The 16,990-nt window shown below is 47.5% G+C and overlaps 1 long non-coding RNA gene across 5 annotated transcripts in view; it reads right to left on the bottom strand.

Annotated features, from left to right (window-relative positions):
- Window positions 1-16,990, bottom strand: part of LOC116791242 — a 47,898-nt gene that overhangs the window by 23,107 nt on the left and 7,801 nt on the right. Inside the window, exon 1 of one of the 5 annotated variants that reach the window (XR_004358660.1) lies at window positions 16,304-16,477. The exons of 3 other annotated variants lie outside the window; for them this stretch is intronic. This is a non-coding gene — a long non-coding RNA (uncharacterized LOC116791242). Of the gene's footprint in view, window positions 1-15,971; window positions 16,013-16,303; window positions 16,478-16,990 lie in introns of those variants that run through there. One more of the 5 variants, XR_004358661.1, reaches the window with a different exon arrangement.

Here is a 16,990-nt window from a genome sequence, read left to right as displayed (position 1 = left end):
ACCTTCCACTAGACCAGGGTTTAGGGACCATAAGCACTGGAAGTCTTGGGAAATCCAGACACGAGCCAAGTTGTTTGACAGACTCCTGAAACGGCCCAGTAAGCAAAAGGCTTGGTGCAGTGTTCCCATCAATCGCTGGCCACTGAGCCTGATCCCACAGCCTAACAGCAGCCCTTAAATACTCTTTACATTTAAAAAAGAATGAAGAGTCAGGGCAAAAAAAAATGCTGCAATGGAAGCAGAGAGTTGAAATTCAACCCCTGTAAGAAGCCCTAAAGACAAAAGCACATTTCACATTCTGAAATCTGTAAGAGAGTTGATTTTCTGTTCCTCAGCTTCAATCACCTCTTTGCTAGCGAGATTTGGCACTAGCCCAGGTCTCCTGAGGAAGCAGAGGCAAGGATTTTCCGAAGGATTTGTCACCCACATCTCCTCCCGCAATGTTTCCGCGGGGATTTTTTAATGAGCAAGGCCCTCCTTTGAAAAAAAAAAAAAATCTGCCTTTAAAAGATGAGGCCATGCCCACGAGAAACCCAGGAGCAATATTTCTACCTCAGCCCCAGCTCCAAGCCCACTGCTTGCCTGCAAGCCCTGCTGCTCCACCTGCTTAAGGAGGATGTTTTCATTACTGTTCAATTTGCAGCGAGTTGAGTTTCACGTCCTTCATTGGATTATTTTTATATTTAATGTCCTCTCCTCTCCTCCTCTTCTTTTTATAGACTGGTAATCCAAGTCCCTTGGCAAGGCTGAGTAATCTCAATCAGATTTTAATCAAAGTAAGCCAGATCCTCAGCTGCCAGTATTGATGCATCTGCCTTTAAATATTTGAACGATGCCGATTTACCCCGGCGAGGCCCGGGCCCCATCCGCTCAGGAAATTTAAATTCCTTCCTATGCATCAAGCTAAAACAACAAGGCAGAACAAGCAACCTGCTGCGAAGGGGTTTTAGTTTATAAAACCAATACCCAGGATTTCAAAACTAAATGAAAATCTGAGATAATCCCTCCCCAAATCCAGCCTGGGAAAAGCACTGTGGACAGATAAGTATCAAGTAACTTCTTAAAACACACTTTTTCCTCTCGTAAAAGCTTTCATCAAGTCAGAGCCAAAGGGAAATTACCCACCATGCTTCATTCCTTGACATGACCCAGAGAATTCATGTTTTCCATCCATAGAAAATGCATATTTTACCCATGCAGGCTTCTCCAGGATGGACCTGCTTCTGCTTTGTTCAGCAATGACCTTTGTCTCACTGCCAAACCCCAGCATCTAAAATCAGCATATTAGTTGGAAAATAATGAGATTTCTGGAATACAAAACGTTGGCTCCATTTTCCTTACCTTCAAAGATGATATCTGCCAGCTTCCCTCCACAGATTAGAAAGATAAAAAAAGCACTTAGATGAAGAAGAGTCTCATCTAATCGTCTGACTCCAGGAGACACGTTTGAGGTGGAGACAGGGGCTGTCCCACAGAACTTGTCAGTGTTTGGACTGCAAACAGGGTCCAAGTGACTCCAGAAAGAGATGATTGCCTAAAATACACTGCTAAAGGCAAGCCAAGCCAGTTACACTGATTTACTTACTCATTTTGGGGGTGAATCCTGAGAAACACTAAGGATTTCTCGGGGTCTCCGGTCATTTCCACTGAGACAGAGGCTACACAAAGCATCACCTGAGGAGTTACACCAGAGCATCACAGTCAATCTGCATTTCCATCCCTGCTGCTGGAATGTTGTAAGGTCTTCAGGGTTTGTCAGATCTCTGCTCTAGTTTAGGCCCAGTCCTGAACAAGAGGAGAACAACTCAAGGACCTCAGTCCCTCCTTTCCCCAGGAGGTTGAGGGTTCCTACTCACCTTTTCCAGCTGGACCTGCTCTTTCTTCCACCTCCAGATGGGCTGGCTTACAAGCAGGCAGGCTGGGATCAAATCCTGCCCTGTTTGTGACTCTTATTTGCCATCCTGCTTCACAGCTGGATGCCTCAGTTTTGCCCTCCACAGCCCAAAGTCAAGATGGAGGAAGAAGTCCAGTGAGGAGCAGCTGAGAGAGCTGGGGTTGTTTACTCTGGAGAAAAGGAGGCTCAGGGGGCACCTCATCACTCCCTACAAACTGCCTGACAGGATGTTGTAGCCAGGTGGGGGTCGGTCTCTTCTCCCAGGTAACAAAGGATAGGACAAGAGGAAATGGCCTCAAGCTTTGCCAGTGGAGGTTTAGATTGGATATTAGGAAAAATTTCTCCACTGAAAGGGTGTTCAAGGCTGGAACAGGCTGACCAGGGAAGGGGTGAAATCACCATCCCTGGAAGTGTCCAAAAAACATGTGGATGTGTCACTTGGGGACATGGTTTAGTCCCCAAGACTCTTGGAGACTTGGCAGTGCTGGTTTAATGGCTGGACTCGATGATCTTAGAGGTCTTTTCCAATCTAAATGATTCTGTGAGTCTATAATCACCTTCTTGCAAGAGCCCAGCCCTTCAGATCCATATCATGTCCTTTATGCAAGTCCAGCAAAACTAGTGACCCATTCAACTGAGCAAACACCACAGGATTAGATGCTGCCCTGCAAGGGACAAAGCCACAGGACAGTGTCACTAAGATGTTATTACTCATTAAGGGGACCAAAAACAAGCTGGGCCTTAAAAAAGCATGAGTCAGCTGATGGTTGTGAGGGGAAATGACAAAGGCAGAGCTAGGGATGAGGTTTCTTTCCCCGTGGCTCCTCCACAGTTCCGCAAGGAGAAGAGCGCTCTAGTGGACACAACATCACCAATTGCCTCCCATAGGGAAGGAACATTAAACAGGCAGAAAAGGGACCAGTGGCATGGCCAGGGACTGACCTCAAACCATATCTTATACAGGGGTTTAAATCCAAGTCACTGGTGGCTCCTCCAGTCTCTGGACACGCAAGACCAGCTCGATCCGGCTGCACACGGACACTTGGGAAAGCCATGGCAAATCATCTAAGGTGGGATTCAGCACAGGATGCACATTAACAGGCACATTAAAATGGTCTCACGAAGGGAAGTATATGGAGGAGCATCTGCAGGGGGGTTAACAAGCTCCAGCTCCTGCGAGCAGCCAGCGCTTTTTGTCCTTTCATATTAGCTCACCCGAGCATCCCCGATCCGAGACACAGGTTCCTACAACAGATGGCCTTATTAGTGCCCATGTATGGTGACAAGGAGACCACAACAGGTGGCCCAGACAGTAACTGAAACACTTCACCCCACTTGCCCCAAAACAGGCTCAAGATCACGCCAAGGGCAACCAGGATCGAAGCACAAAGAAGATGTCATGTGTAAGTAAGTCCAAATTACCCTTGCGTGCCCTCTGCCCTGTTACGGTCCCAGCTGGAACATGTTGTCCAGTTTGGGATGCTGATCTCCCAGACGGTGTGAACAATTGGAGACAGTCCAGAGGAGACAGACAACAGTGACTGGAAATCTATAGGAGAGAGCTGGCAAAGAAGGATGGAAAGCATTTGTGATGCTGAGCGTAGAGAGGATGGAGACATGGCTACAGTCTTCAGACAAACAAAAAGGAAAGGTTAAAAACCACCCAAACCCAATCCTACCTGTGGAAAGGACAAGAAATCCTGAGCTTAATTTAAAACAAGGAATCTTTCAGTCAAACATTAAAAAAAAAAGCTTTCCGAGTGTACAGACAGCAAAAGCACCATACACTTGTCAGAACTCCATTGCTTTCTTCAAACATCCACTGTTAAATTAAACCCTTTGGGCTACGCTGCAGAAGACCCCATAACTCAGCCGCGAGGCAGTCGAGAGAGTTACGAGCTCATTCTGCACTGTGACATGGGGAATGGATAGTCCAACGCCAGTGAAAAAGAAATTAATTTCCAGGCCCATCATAAAAAACACCAAAAAACCAAAAAGCCACACGGCAGCTGCTGCTCAGAGGGACCTTTAAAAACCCGTCCAGTGAGAAAAGGTCAGCGAGGGAGGGAGCGGGCCCGTGCTTCCAGGGCTGGCAGGAGCTGGGGAATGGAGAGCAAAAATCCACAGCAAAGCTGGGCCTGCTGGAGTGGTGGAAAACCAGAGAGCAGAGCAACAAGACCCACCTGTTCTCTGTAAGGTGACTCACCCACCCTGCCCAGCTGTGCCCTCGCAAGACCTCCCATGGAGTTTTGGATGCTCTCTCCTCCGGCACACACAAGTTTTGCTCCAAGATCAGGGCATTTCCATGTTGTGGCTCAGGACTGAGCCCTGCAGGTCGACTCTAACTGCTGATGGGTGCCAACAGGAGGCAGGAGCACGTGGTTGGGTGCTCTCAGCAGCTGGAGGAGGAAGAAGTTTGGGATGTCCTTGTTTTTGTCCACGTCCAGCAAAATAAAACAGTACATACACTTCTGCATACCCAACCAAATCAAGAGTATATTTCTACATATCCAACCAAATAAAACCCAAAAGAGGCTTTTCAAGCCTAAGGCCAACCTGGGTGCCCTCAAATTCTCCTGAACTTTACTTGGAAATGGGATTTTTGCGATCCTCCTTGGATTTGGGTTGTGGCTGCCTGCTGACCTCTGGTGTGAGTCAAAAATACAGGCATTTTTCTGTCTGCCTCATCTGGGGTGTGCTCTGTTCCAGACAGACTGGCTGGAGCCAATTCTTGTATCATTTCTCCAAATTTGTCCAAGCCAAAACTGCTTCTTGTGCTCTGCGGCCCAAATCTCCATGGATTTGAGTTCTTCATGTATTTTTGGCTGGATCTGGAGTCCAGGGAGCTGAGAAATTCTTGGAGGAACCAAACTCTGGCTATTTGCTTTAGTACTCATCAGAAAACACAGCATGATACAGATCCATGATAAAGCATGGATCTGATGGAGAGTCCCCTAGTGATGCAGACAAGGTTTTTTGCAGCAGGTTTCACTCCAGATTGAGCCATTCCAGCACGCCAGACCTAAATTTTAAGCCCAGAAAAATTCCTCCTGAGTTTCTGCTCACACACTGACTCGTGTTCGTGTGAGGCTTGGCTCAGACCATCACACTCACTGCATTTTGGAAGACTAAATGCAGTCAAAGTCAGCACACATGAGAAGAAACTTCTGGACGTCTTCCACCGCTCCTTTTCTTGGGTGTAGCGTGGTGAAACTAGGAGACATGTTTGCAGTGAACTATTATCCTCAGCACTCTGCTTCCCGCTTTGTTTATAGAGACTTTGGGGAGATTTGTGTGCCTGGTGATGAATTATAGGGAGGAAGACAAACATATTTTACTGTTCTGGGCAAGGAGTGCTGGAATCCTGCGGACATCTGGAGGAATTATTTGCAGAAAATTAACATTGTTTGCCATTTGCATGATGAACTTCTGGATCCCAAATGAATGATGGGAAGGAGCCGGTGGGAGATGCTCATTATCCCTGATGGAGCGAAGCCCCTTGACACGATGCTAAGGTCGCCATGATCTATGGACCTGCTGACTGACAACTGCGAGAGCTCTGGAATTGAACACACGACATAACTGGGGGCGTAAGCGATCTGCCACATTAAATGCCGAGGCGTTAATAATTGTTGCTTGCCTCTGATTGCCAGAGTTTCGGATGCACTTCTTCTGGCTGCCTCAGGGCACGTTTTAACTCCTTCCTGGCTCGCTTCAGGGGAACTCAACACTCAAACACACGCGCAGGTATTATCCAGGCAGCCTCATGGATTAAAACTTCCAGGCTTTCTCGTTCATCTCTTGATGTGCCTTTCGGGATCACGCTCCCAGCAGCTCCCTGACACAGATTCCCCACCTCTGCCTCTGCAGCAGTTACAAATCCCAGGTGGCAGCACATGACGTGCCATCACCAGCCCTGCGCTCCAATTCACAGCGTGGCAGAGAAGCCCTCAAAGTTTTCCCAGCACTCCAGTGCAGCACACCTTGTTCCTCTGTATGTTAAATTTGCCTCTTGGGAGCCAACTTCAGGTTTCTTCTCCTTGCGGCTCTAACAAGTGCCGAAGCCAGGGAGCAGCTCTTGGAGAGCTGGGAGCACCACCAGCTGCAGGGCAGGGTAGCAGGGAACCAGAAGAGTCGAGTCTGAGAAATGTCATCTCACCTAGGACATGGCTCTTGGTCTCTTTGAAAAGCTGAAATATTCTATGATCTGTTTCTGAGTTGTTGCTTCTAAGTCCTCTGAAGTCAGTGTTTCCCAAAGTTGGGGGTATGTTCCACTCTGCTTCCCAAGGAGAGAAGCACAGGTGGGGTGCAGAAGGGGTGGGAAGTCTTTCCAGAGGAGCAGAGCTGGTACATGGCACTTTTATTGAAGGGGAGGCAAGAAAAGCAGAGGGCACCTGGGCTCAGATTGAATTCACTCACAGAAGCACTGCCTCAAGTGCTTTCATAAGCTCCTCTAAATTCATTTCCCAGTGCTTTCACCCCCTATCTCTAAGCAGAGAGAGCAGCACTCCCCTTCCTCACAGGGTGCTGGGAAGAAGAATTCACAAACATTTCTGAGGCAAGAAAGCAGAAGAATGTCTGCTTGATGAAAAATGTAATGAAATCCCAAACGTTTTGGTCACCAGGACCATCCCATCATTGCCATACAATGAGGAAAGCAGGGGAAATCCTCTGCTGCAGACCACAGCCTCCCTGGGAGCACGAGGGGGCTGGGACCCGAGGAGGGATGGTTACACTGACAATACTCTCCGTGCAGAGGTGCTGCCAAAATATACTGACACCTTCTCTTAGGTCAAACGAAGCGCCACGCTGACTGACACGGACGGAGAAATTCCTTTCTGGAACATCTCGAGGCCGTGATGGGATGAACAAGTGGACGGGGTGACACAGTTTGACTTCGCCTGAGAGACAGGGATGAGAGCACCCTATGGATTTGGGGCTGGGGTGGGAGAGGCAGCACCATACCCACCTGTGCTTTGTGAACAACTGCAGCTCACGGCATGGCTCCACTCCAAGTTCTTTCCCTCCTTACTGGGGCTGGAGCTGAGACAGGGAAGAAAAATGAGCATCTGGAAGTCCATATGAATAAGCTAATGCCGCAGGGCTGTCAGTCATGTGCTAATACCCTTAGCTAAAGAAACATATTGATCCTGATTGCCTGGAATTGCACTTGAAAAGGGCTGGGTGACATTTCCAAGGAGACACGAGCTACTTTCAAGTCAATTAGCGGCATTGGAGGATTCATGCCGAGGGGACGCGCTCACCTCCGAGGAATGCCAGGAGAGAATGAGAATTGAATTAAGCCTTTTCATACACCGAGAAACAAATCCTTTAATGGCCTGTAACAGCTGACAGGACACCCAGGGTCGCCAAAAGCATGCTGGCAGCAGCTAGGTGAAGAAGCTTCCCCGTGATGAAGCTGGGGACTGCAGAGCAGCTGAATCATTGCGAAGGGTCCAGGAGGGCACGCAGAGCTGCACAGGGTAATCCTCCAGGAAAAGGGAATGGGAGGAAGCAAAGTTTAAGTTCCATGTCAACAGTGCGTGTAAGGCTCCTCATTCCTCTCCAGGCACCTGATCTCCCTTGGGGCTCAACGGGAACGTCACAGCCAGCACATCTCACGTACCACTGAGCAGCATGACCCTCGTGGAACAGCATTTAGATGAGGTCTTTTCCTCACTGCCTTCCCCAGAAAATTCCTTCCTCCTATGGATCCTGGAGCCTAGGACCCCAGGCAGGTTTGAAACCAGCACAAGAAATCCAAAGGTGGAGAAATTAAGGTAACACTGCAACCCCTCTGATTTTTCTATCTGCGGGTGCTCTGACCCACATTTAGTTTCCATGGTTCCTTTTATGTTCCTATAAACATGAGGCTTGTACCTGAATTCAAGGCTTTCTGGACAGCTTTACAGGGATGATTTCCTGCTCTCTCACAGCAACTGCAGTCATTCTGTCTCACAAGCCAGGGAGCACAACCCTTCGATCCCTGTGCAGGAGGGTGAGGAGCTCCAGTGAAAAGCCTTTCAATCCTCCTGCAAGGTGAAAGTGTCCCCGCCAGCTACAGACTGACTGAGAAGCCTCAGACCTGAACAGGTCCCAAGGGTATTTGAATCTCCCCGAGTATGGCACAGGAAAAAGAAAATGGAAAGAGAAGCCATCCCACAGGTTTTCTCCAGCCTCAGTTCTGCAACCTCTCACACTGTGGGTTTCCCTGTGGTAGAATCTCTCAGCCATGAGCTCAAAGACATCTTCAACACACTGGTGACGTTCAGAGGCCCCAGAAATGCCAGTGTTTTCTTCTAGGTGTTGCACCAGCCCAGGGAAAGCTGCCCCTTGCCCCCACCTTCCAAAGCTGAGTAGTTCAGCTGAGCCTAAAAGCCCAGTCAAGTCCCCAGTCCCTTCCTCATCCACCCACCTACCCCAGGGATGCTGCAGTAAGAGTTCTAATGGGGCCAATCCTTTTGTGCTGCAGCAGCATAAGTTTAGTCATGAGATTTTCTACCCATCCTTGCCACAATGCAGGTTTTCCTAGTCCAGCACAAAGCAAGACCCTCTCCGTGCCCCCCTGGCTTTCCCACCTCCCCTCTTCTCCCCACTGCTGCACTCCTAAACTGAGTGATAGAGACAGCCAGCACCAGTCCCAAAGGAAATCAAATGGAAGTTGTTCCTTTCAACTCAGCTGAAGAAAAGAGCCCGTGTTTATAAACCTGCAGGCTTCAGGCAGAATAAATGAATCTCCTAATAGCCCCTGCAGACAAGAGGAGGCTTGGGAAATGGATTCTCCCATGGGCTTGCCATGGAGTGTCCCCCCAAATTTTTAACCGAGCAATTTCTCACCGGAGTTTCTTGCGTGGCCAGAGAGAAAACGAAAGCAGAATTCTGACACACATCCAACAAGCCCTGCAGAGCCAGGGCCCCTGTTCTTTCAGTGACACCTCGGACCACAAACATCTCTCCAAAGCACAGCCGAAAAGCTCAAGAAACCCATTTTCCCACTAGAACGACAGAGTGCAGAGTGTCAGGCTCATTTTGCAAGGACTAGTAGGAGCCTGGATCTCAATTAAAGCTAGCAGGGCTCAAAATAGCCTTTTGCAGTATTTGCAGCCTGTAACATAAAGCATGGGTCATATTACTGAGAAACACAAACGGCTGAGGCTCAGCTTCAAAGTGACCTTTGCTTCAACACCTACATATTTTCCTCCGTGGATGGAATATGGTTAAAAGCAACACACAACGACCATTTAATATACTGAAGAAGTTGGCCAGACCACACTGATGCTTACAGGTAGAGAGCTGATGCACAGCAGTGACTTTTCCAAGGCTATCCAGTAAACCCAAAACACAACGAAGACTTAACCCCAGGTCTTCCAAATCCCCTCTCTTCCCCCCCCAGACCATTGCACTTTGCTTTTTGCTAGCTATTAAAAGCCAGCTGAAGTGATACAGTAGGGCTGCATGGACATGCTCAGCAACCAGTGCTCTAGTGAGGAGCACAGCCAAGAGAGAGAGAATCCATTCCCTCTGTGAGATGGGAAGAAAGTGGAGGGGCACAGCAGGGTGCTCCTGACAAGATGGGAAGGAAAGCAAAGGGGTTTTTTTCTTTTTTTTTTTTTTTGCCTTTACTGTGAAGAGATGTCTGCACTTCACTTACTAACAGAAAGGCTCAGCCCCAGCTAGAGAACAGCAGGAGGGACTAAGAAACAGGGTCTTCTCACCATTTCTCTATAAATATCAAGCATGAGCTGCCCATGAAAGCAGCCCATTACATTTCTGGGGTGCTCTCACCCAGCCATACAGGAAGCCAAACTGATTTAATGACCCTTTCTGGGTTTCAAACAAAGCAACATCATCTCCCCAAACACCAGCAGCACAGAAGAACCCACCAAGGGACTAAAACATGTAAGAAAGTCAACTTTGATTATCCCAGAGTCTGTGGGGGCAAAGGGAATGGTTCAGCTCACTTCCAGGCTTGAAGGACCCCAATCTCATGCATGGAAATGCCATCATGTGTGCTGGTCTATTCTACTGTGTTTTAATAAAAGAGAAGTAGTTTGCTGCAGAGCACTAGATGCAGGAAGGGCTGGCCCAACCACCCTCAGCTCCAGAAAATAGTCTGCCATGATGGAAGAGGATCACGGATGCTGTAGGAAGGGAAGGGGGACAGGCAGAGGGACCAGAGGTGGATGTGCTTCACTGGGCAGATGATGAGCCACTGGGTTGATGGGTGGATGGAAGGAGGAATGAGCAGGTGTCTGGGGGAGCTGGAGGGATGGCAGAAGGGGAGGACCTCCACTAAGTCTCAAAGCTGTTTGCTCTGGCCCCAGTTGCCATTATGAATTTCTTCTGCCCTTGGCAAAGATGATTCAAAACCCAACCTAGTATGAAGCTGGAGGAGGGTTCAGGTAATTTTTTTTTCCACAGCCAGCTTCAATTCTCATCAAATCCCAGTTCACCCCAGCAATCCCTGTTGCAGCAGTCTCAGCGAATCCAACAATCCCAGGAGCCCACATCCCTGCACTGGGAAAGGGCTTAAACACACACAGCCCAGGGGGAGATCTTCCCCTACCCTTCTCATATCTAGACCTGAGGGTTCAGCTTTGTCTTCTTACATAGATATTTTCGTGGAGGTAGGAGAATTAAGCTTTATTAAAATAAAGGCTGTGATTCTCTCTGTCACATGCACCCACGACACGGGAGTTCAACGTGACATGTATCACCAGGAGGGCTACCAGCAAAATTGCAAGAACTAGTAACCAAAAGGCCTGGGTTCAGCCCAGAGGCAAGGAAAAGACACAACATGATGAGGGGCTGAACATCTTGCAGTGCTCTCACGTGTGTCCTCGGGTCAGGTGTGGAGCCCAGACAGCGAGGCAAGGCAGCAGTAGAACAATGCTGAGCGTGTTTCCCTCGCCCTGTGCCATTCATACTCTAAGGCTGTTACAGCTGCAGCCACGTGCTCCCCACACAGCTACAGACAGAGAGGATTTTATTCTCTCTGGAGCTAAATCTCTAATCCAAAAACCTATGGATAAAAAACAGAATTGGGAAAGGAAGCCATGACCAGCTTTCAGCACCCAAGAAAGCCTGCACAGCTGCCTGGGTGCCAATAGGACAGAGATAACAATACTGAAGTGAAAAAAAAATCAATTGTTCTTTAAAAGCTTTCTGGGACCATTAGTTAATTAAGCTGCCAACAGATAAAGGTCTCTATAAAATGCTCTGATCACCTTCAGCACCCAAGATTAAACGAGAGGACTGGTGTGCACCCCCTGCCTACCTGCAGATTCCAAAACTGTTCATTCTCTGCATGCTCTCCTACTTTCACAGAGCAGCAAGAGTTAAAAAACAGATCCACACTCCTCCAGCAAAAGCAAAGGCACTGCCAAGCACAGGAACACCAGGGAGAAGGCAGGTACACGGCTTGCAAGCTGCCCAGCTTTATTATTTCTTGAAACAAAGACAACTCTTAGTGCAAACATTTTTCAAGGGGTGCAAGAGATTAAATAAGTGTGACAAGTCTCTTTCAGACACGTCCATTCTCCTTTTGGGATCATCACCTGGGAGATGTTGAGTAATTTATTGCTTTGCCCATCCCAGGTGTTCCTGCCCTTGGCGGTGGGGGTCAGAACTAGATGATCTCTAAGGTCCCTTCCAACCTGAACCGTTCCAGGATTCTATGATTTTATGATTCCAGGCCCACCAGCAGCCACATTCCAGCTTTCCCTATAGATGTTGACGTGGCCTCATTATCCCCCAAGGAACAGTGGACCTATCCCATCCCTGCTGTGCTCCAGTGGCCTCAGCAAAGTTAAAATCAAACAGGGTCCTTCTAGAAAGTGCTCCCCTCCACAAGGTAAACTGAAAAGGAAAAAGGGATTTGGAAATCCAAGAATGATGGGAGTAAAGAGGGACTGTCATCTAAAGACCTTCAATTACAGGGTGCTCCTATGAAAACCACAGAGCACCATGAGGTCTCAGCAAACAGGAAAGTCAAAGACTCCAATTACCTTTTTGAAGACCCTTGAAGAGGCTACAGGGCTAAGCAGTGCTCTCCCTCAAACCTTGCCTTTCCAGAAGTGATGGCTTCCCGGGGCACCTTACCTTGCTGATGACCCACAGAGTCCTTGCCACCACATTTCCATCCTCACATTTACACCTCGCTCAGGAGCTGAAGCCAGAAGTGGTGTGGTTTACACACATCTGCTGAGACGAGGAGCATCATTTCCTCCTGGCTCCCCACGTGAATCACAGCCCCCTCTGGGCAGTGCAGAATTGCTTTTGAAGAGCAGCTAGAAACACTTCAGCACTTTCTGAACAGATGAAAGGAGAGCTGTCGAATCCAGCACATTCGGGGGAAGGGAGAGATGTTGCTTCCCGAAGGCTGTTTACAGCACCAGCCCAGACTGGCTGGGGCAGCACCAACCACTGCAGTGCTCAGGGAAAGTCACCAGCACCACCCCACACCTGTGTTTGCCACGGGAAGGAGCAGAACATTACTCAAAAAGCATCTAGTTAACATTCAAATCCCAGGAAACTCGTACACCCCCTGCTGCCACCCGGGTTTTCTGAGGCTCTGATTCTCAGCGTGCTTACAGCTGGTTGGAGGGCAGAGGCTGGGAAGTGTGGAAAGAGGAGCTCTGGGGGAGGACTTGGGCATGTCCCAGTACTTCTCTGAAACAGAGCAGTGGAACAAGCTCCCAGGACACCACAACAGCATGACATGGATGCAGAGCAGTGCACTGGTGGCAGTAGAACCCCCTTTAGGGCAGTGGCACCCCAAAACCAGCAATGAAACCTTAAGACAGAGCAGTAGCATTTTACCCTTTGCTTATCCCTATCTACCAAGGCCTTTCAGCAATGCACAGCTTAGGAACATCTTTCATTACTTTGCTTAAACTCTTTCCAAACCCATTTAAACTTCAGCATCCACAGTATCCCATAGCAATGAGTTCCACTTTTTGTGGCATGGCAAGCAATTTCTCCTCTTGAAACACCCCCAGAGTCATTTCACTGCAGATGCAGAACGAGATGAAAAAGCAGGAGGCAGTCCAGAGGAGAAGAAATTAAACCATCACAGCTTTAGGAAGAGCTGGCAAGGAAAGGTTAAATGAACTAGGTTCATTCAGACTGGGAAAAAAAAAAAAAAAAGAAAAAAGGAGAAGACTAAGGCACAGAGGCATAACAATCCTCCAGCAGCTTGCAGGTTATTAAGACAGCAGTCGATTGTTCTCTGTGTTCAGTGGCAGAAGAAGAAACAATTTAACTCGGAGCAAAGAAAGCTTAAGCTTAGACATTTAAAAAAAAAAAAAGACTAAAAACTTTCTCCCTAGAACAGATACAGGGAAGTTGCAGAACTTTTCACCAGAGACTTCTACGTAAAGGTTAAACAAACACCTGTGTGGGGGGAGAGAGGTAATTGATCTTTCCTCAATGCCAACACACGGAGTAGATTATCTGCAGAGGCTCATTTCAGCCCTCTGTGATACCAACAACAAACTTTCTAACTGCCTTCTTCATGCATTTTTAATTGCATTTTAATTTTTGTCCTTGTATAGCTTGAGACAAGTGTAAAAAATGAAGCCGTGGCTAATAAATCAGAAATTACATGTTTTCCATTTCTTCAATGTAATAAAAAGATGTAAAAGTGAGAACAGATATATGTTAAGCTGTACAGTTATGCCAATAAATATGCATGGGTGTCGCGTCCCCTTTTGCTTTGCCAAAAATAGTACCAAATTATGCCAACCAATGAGAAACCAGGTTTCATTAGGAAATGAACTTTAAAATACAAGATTAAAACGTGGTTTTTAAATCAAGATTTCCTGCTTGCTGATTTAAACATGATTAAAATGGGTGATTTAAATCAACCACCCTGAACAAAACATGCCTCCTTCTCAAGCCTTTCAAGTGGAGAAGACAGTGGTACCCTGAAGATCAGTCAGGTAATTCCAGTTTCTACTGCTCTGCTCCTTCTCCATCTGAGCAGCCCTACCACATCCATCTTCTCTGAAGAAAAAGCAGTTTCCATCCCCAAACCTGACAGTCCCAGTCCCTTTCCTTACCCTTCTGTGGACCTTGTGCCTGCAAAATTCTCCTGCCCAAGGAGCATCGCCAAGAAATTTCAGGCTGCCACAGGATCAATCTCAAACAAACTTCCCTGTGACAATTATAATCAGATCCTCCCTGGATGGAAATAGTCTTTCTGAGCGTGGGCTCCAATCATAGCTCGTGAATAATTATGACAGGATTTCAAAACCTGCCCTCCAGAACAGGAGGAATGTGGAATCAACATATCTGCTCGAGGGGCTGGAGGTACACGGACAAGAAGGGAACTTCTGCCTGCCAGCAAGACACGGAGAAGGGATCCCCAAAGACCTCATTACAAATGGATATTGGATATTTCATCCCAGAGCTGGTCTGCAGCATCAAGGGTGCTTCACATTTCTGCAGAACATTCTGGTCCAGGGATGGGCAAGTCACATCTCCACAGTCCCATCACAGACTTCATGTAGAAGAAGGTTTCCCAGAGCTCTGAAGGGAGCTCCAGATTGCAGAGATCCTTTGATTTTCAGACAGCTCTGTCAAGACCATCAGCAGAAGTACAAGACAGTGGTGTTTCAGCGTGCTCTTGTCTATCAGAACCAGGCTGAACACCAGTTCACTTCCCTGGGCCCATGGACACAGAAGGGACTGAGAGAGAAAGCAAAATCCATGGGCAAGACACCTCCCAGCTTTCTCTTTCCTCCAAATCAAAGATCTACCCGTGGTTCTGAAGATTCCCCAAATGGATCCCATTAATTTTATTTATTTAACTGATCTGAGCTACAAGGAACAGTAAGCCACCAAGGAAGCTGAACTTCCATTATTGCAAAGCCACAGGAAGGGATCCAGTCTACCTGACCGACCTCCATGGGCCACATGGAATATCCCAGTGCCAGAATCTGCCCTTCCACATATAACAAGTGGAGAGAGGTACCCTGAGCTAAACAGTGCAAACTTTCCAGCAACAGCATGTGAAATGGAAGGCAGCTTGAGATAACAGCTCTGGGAACCACAAAGATCTCAACCCCAACTAGTCCATCCAGGAAGGAAACACCCCATGGGCATTTAAAACTGTCTTCTTGTGGCAATTTTAATGTAACAGAGTAGGAGTGGGAAAAGGCATCTGCAAGGATGGTGGTGGAAAGCAGAAACCAGGACAAGTTGAAAGAAATAACCAGAGCGTTTCAGAGGGATTGGACAGCACAGAATTAACTTGACATTTTCTCAGTGCATACTGAGATTTCATCAGGAACAAAACAATTCCACCAGATGACATTGCAGCGCAAATCCACCAAACTGAAAATTCAGGATTTCACCTCCACTAAAAAATTTAGTTTTCCTTGGTTTGGCTTTTAAGAATCAAAACTCAAAGAACTCTCAGGATTTTGAATGTTTTTTCTTCTTTCTTGTTTCTTAATCCTGACATTAAATGAAAAAGAAAGAATGGTACCCAGGGAGGGTTCACATGCCTTTCCCTTCCTCTACCTCTTATAACTTGCCAAGACTTCCTTCTGCTCTAAACAAAAAATAAAGTGAAAAGAGAAGCTAACTCACGTTACAAGCTGCATTTGCAAAAAAGTCGAGGAAACTTTGAATCAAGGACAAAATAGGAATGAAAGGCAACAAAAACACTACTAAAAATAAATTTTAAGCTCCTCATTAGGAGAAGTCCTTCTCCTGTTTGGTAAAATCGAACCCTTGGCATTTTTTTTCTTTGAATTGATTGTTGTGCTGTTTTGTGTGGGTTTTTTCCCCCGCTTAATACTTCCTTCTGCATTAAGCTGGACCACACAAAAGGGCACTGGGCAAGTCAGGCTCAAGATTTTCAGCTTTGGTTGAAAATCCAAAATCTGTTGTTGATTGCTTGGGTAGAAGAGTAGGGAGAGAGAGGCCAGAGTGAGCTTTAAAAACAAATTCAACAGCCTGAGAGGCATCTCTTTCCGTCTGCCATCCCAAGCAATTCTCCTTGCAGCATGAGAAGCAGGCCAAGACCTGAGCATATTTTGCAGATCCTCCTGTGATTTTGCAGACTCACCCCGCGATGAGGGGAAGAGCCACTGTCTCATCTGCCTCTCCTTTCTCCCAGCAAGCAAACTGACTGCCTGGCCCCGGATTCTGTCATTAGAGACAGGAGTCGTTAAGAATTCATGCCCGCTGCCAACACTGCATTTTTTGGAGAGGTCCTGCACTCAGGCAGAACTAATGAGCAGGCAAAGAAAGAGAAGAGCAGCTAAAGCAGAAAACACGCACACAAATACAGCCAAAATGAGAATGCAGACTTATCTGTAGGTCCTCTCTCCTCCGAGGTACTTCGGCAGCACCGCATAATGAAATGTTTACCCGGGGGGGGAAGGATGATTGTCATACCTGTTATACGGATGGGGAGGCTGAGGGAGGAAGGATCTAACCGTGCCCAGACGGACTGGAGGGCTGTGTTCGAACTGGGGCCGGGTTTGAAAGGACCGATCCTGACACATTCATTCAGCCGAGCAGATCACAAGGTGAAGGCAGTGCCTTCAGATGGCTCCGAAGGCTGCGAATTCTCAGCCGTAAAAATAGGCCAGATAATACCTGTCTGAAGGGGCTTTACCCTGCTGTATGTGCAAAATGCTTTGCAGTCATTGGACAAAGGATTTTATCAAAACACAGCCAGAGGCTGCTGAGATATTAACCTCCCCCTCTTCCAGCTACGGCGAAAAAAAATCCTGCTGGTTTCTGGGAGCAGAAGGCAGCGCTTCTTCCTGCATTTCTGTGCGGAACAGCCAGCCTGTGGAACATGTGCTTGCCTAATAACATGTGCTTGCCTAATAACAACCCTAACTGCAATGGAAGAGCAGAGAACTTAATCACATATAGAAATAGGACACGCAGAGACAGGATTCACAGAGGGACGGGCTCCCTTTGCACCCATAGAGCTGTTTACATAATGAAGGATGCTCTGCAGTGTTCACATCTCCATGTACAGCTTTGCTGAATTGATGCTGCTGGAGAATCGTAACGAAAGCATTTCTCACTCCCATCTGTTTCCGTTGTAAGCCATAATGTTACAGCAGC

The sequence above is a fragment of the Chiroxiphia lanceolata genome, chromosome 9 (genome assembly GCF_009829145.1).
Source record: "Chiroxiphia lanceolata isolate bChiLan1 chromosome 9, bChiLan1.pri, whole genome shotgun sequence".
Lineage (NCBI taxonomy): Eukaryota > Metazoa > Chordata > Aves > Passeriformes > Pipridae > Chiroxiphia > Chiroxiphia lanceolata.
This window is presented reverse-complemented; position numbering and strand designations above follow the sequence as displayed.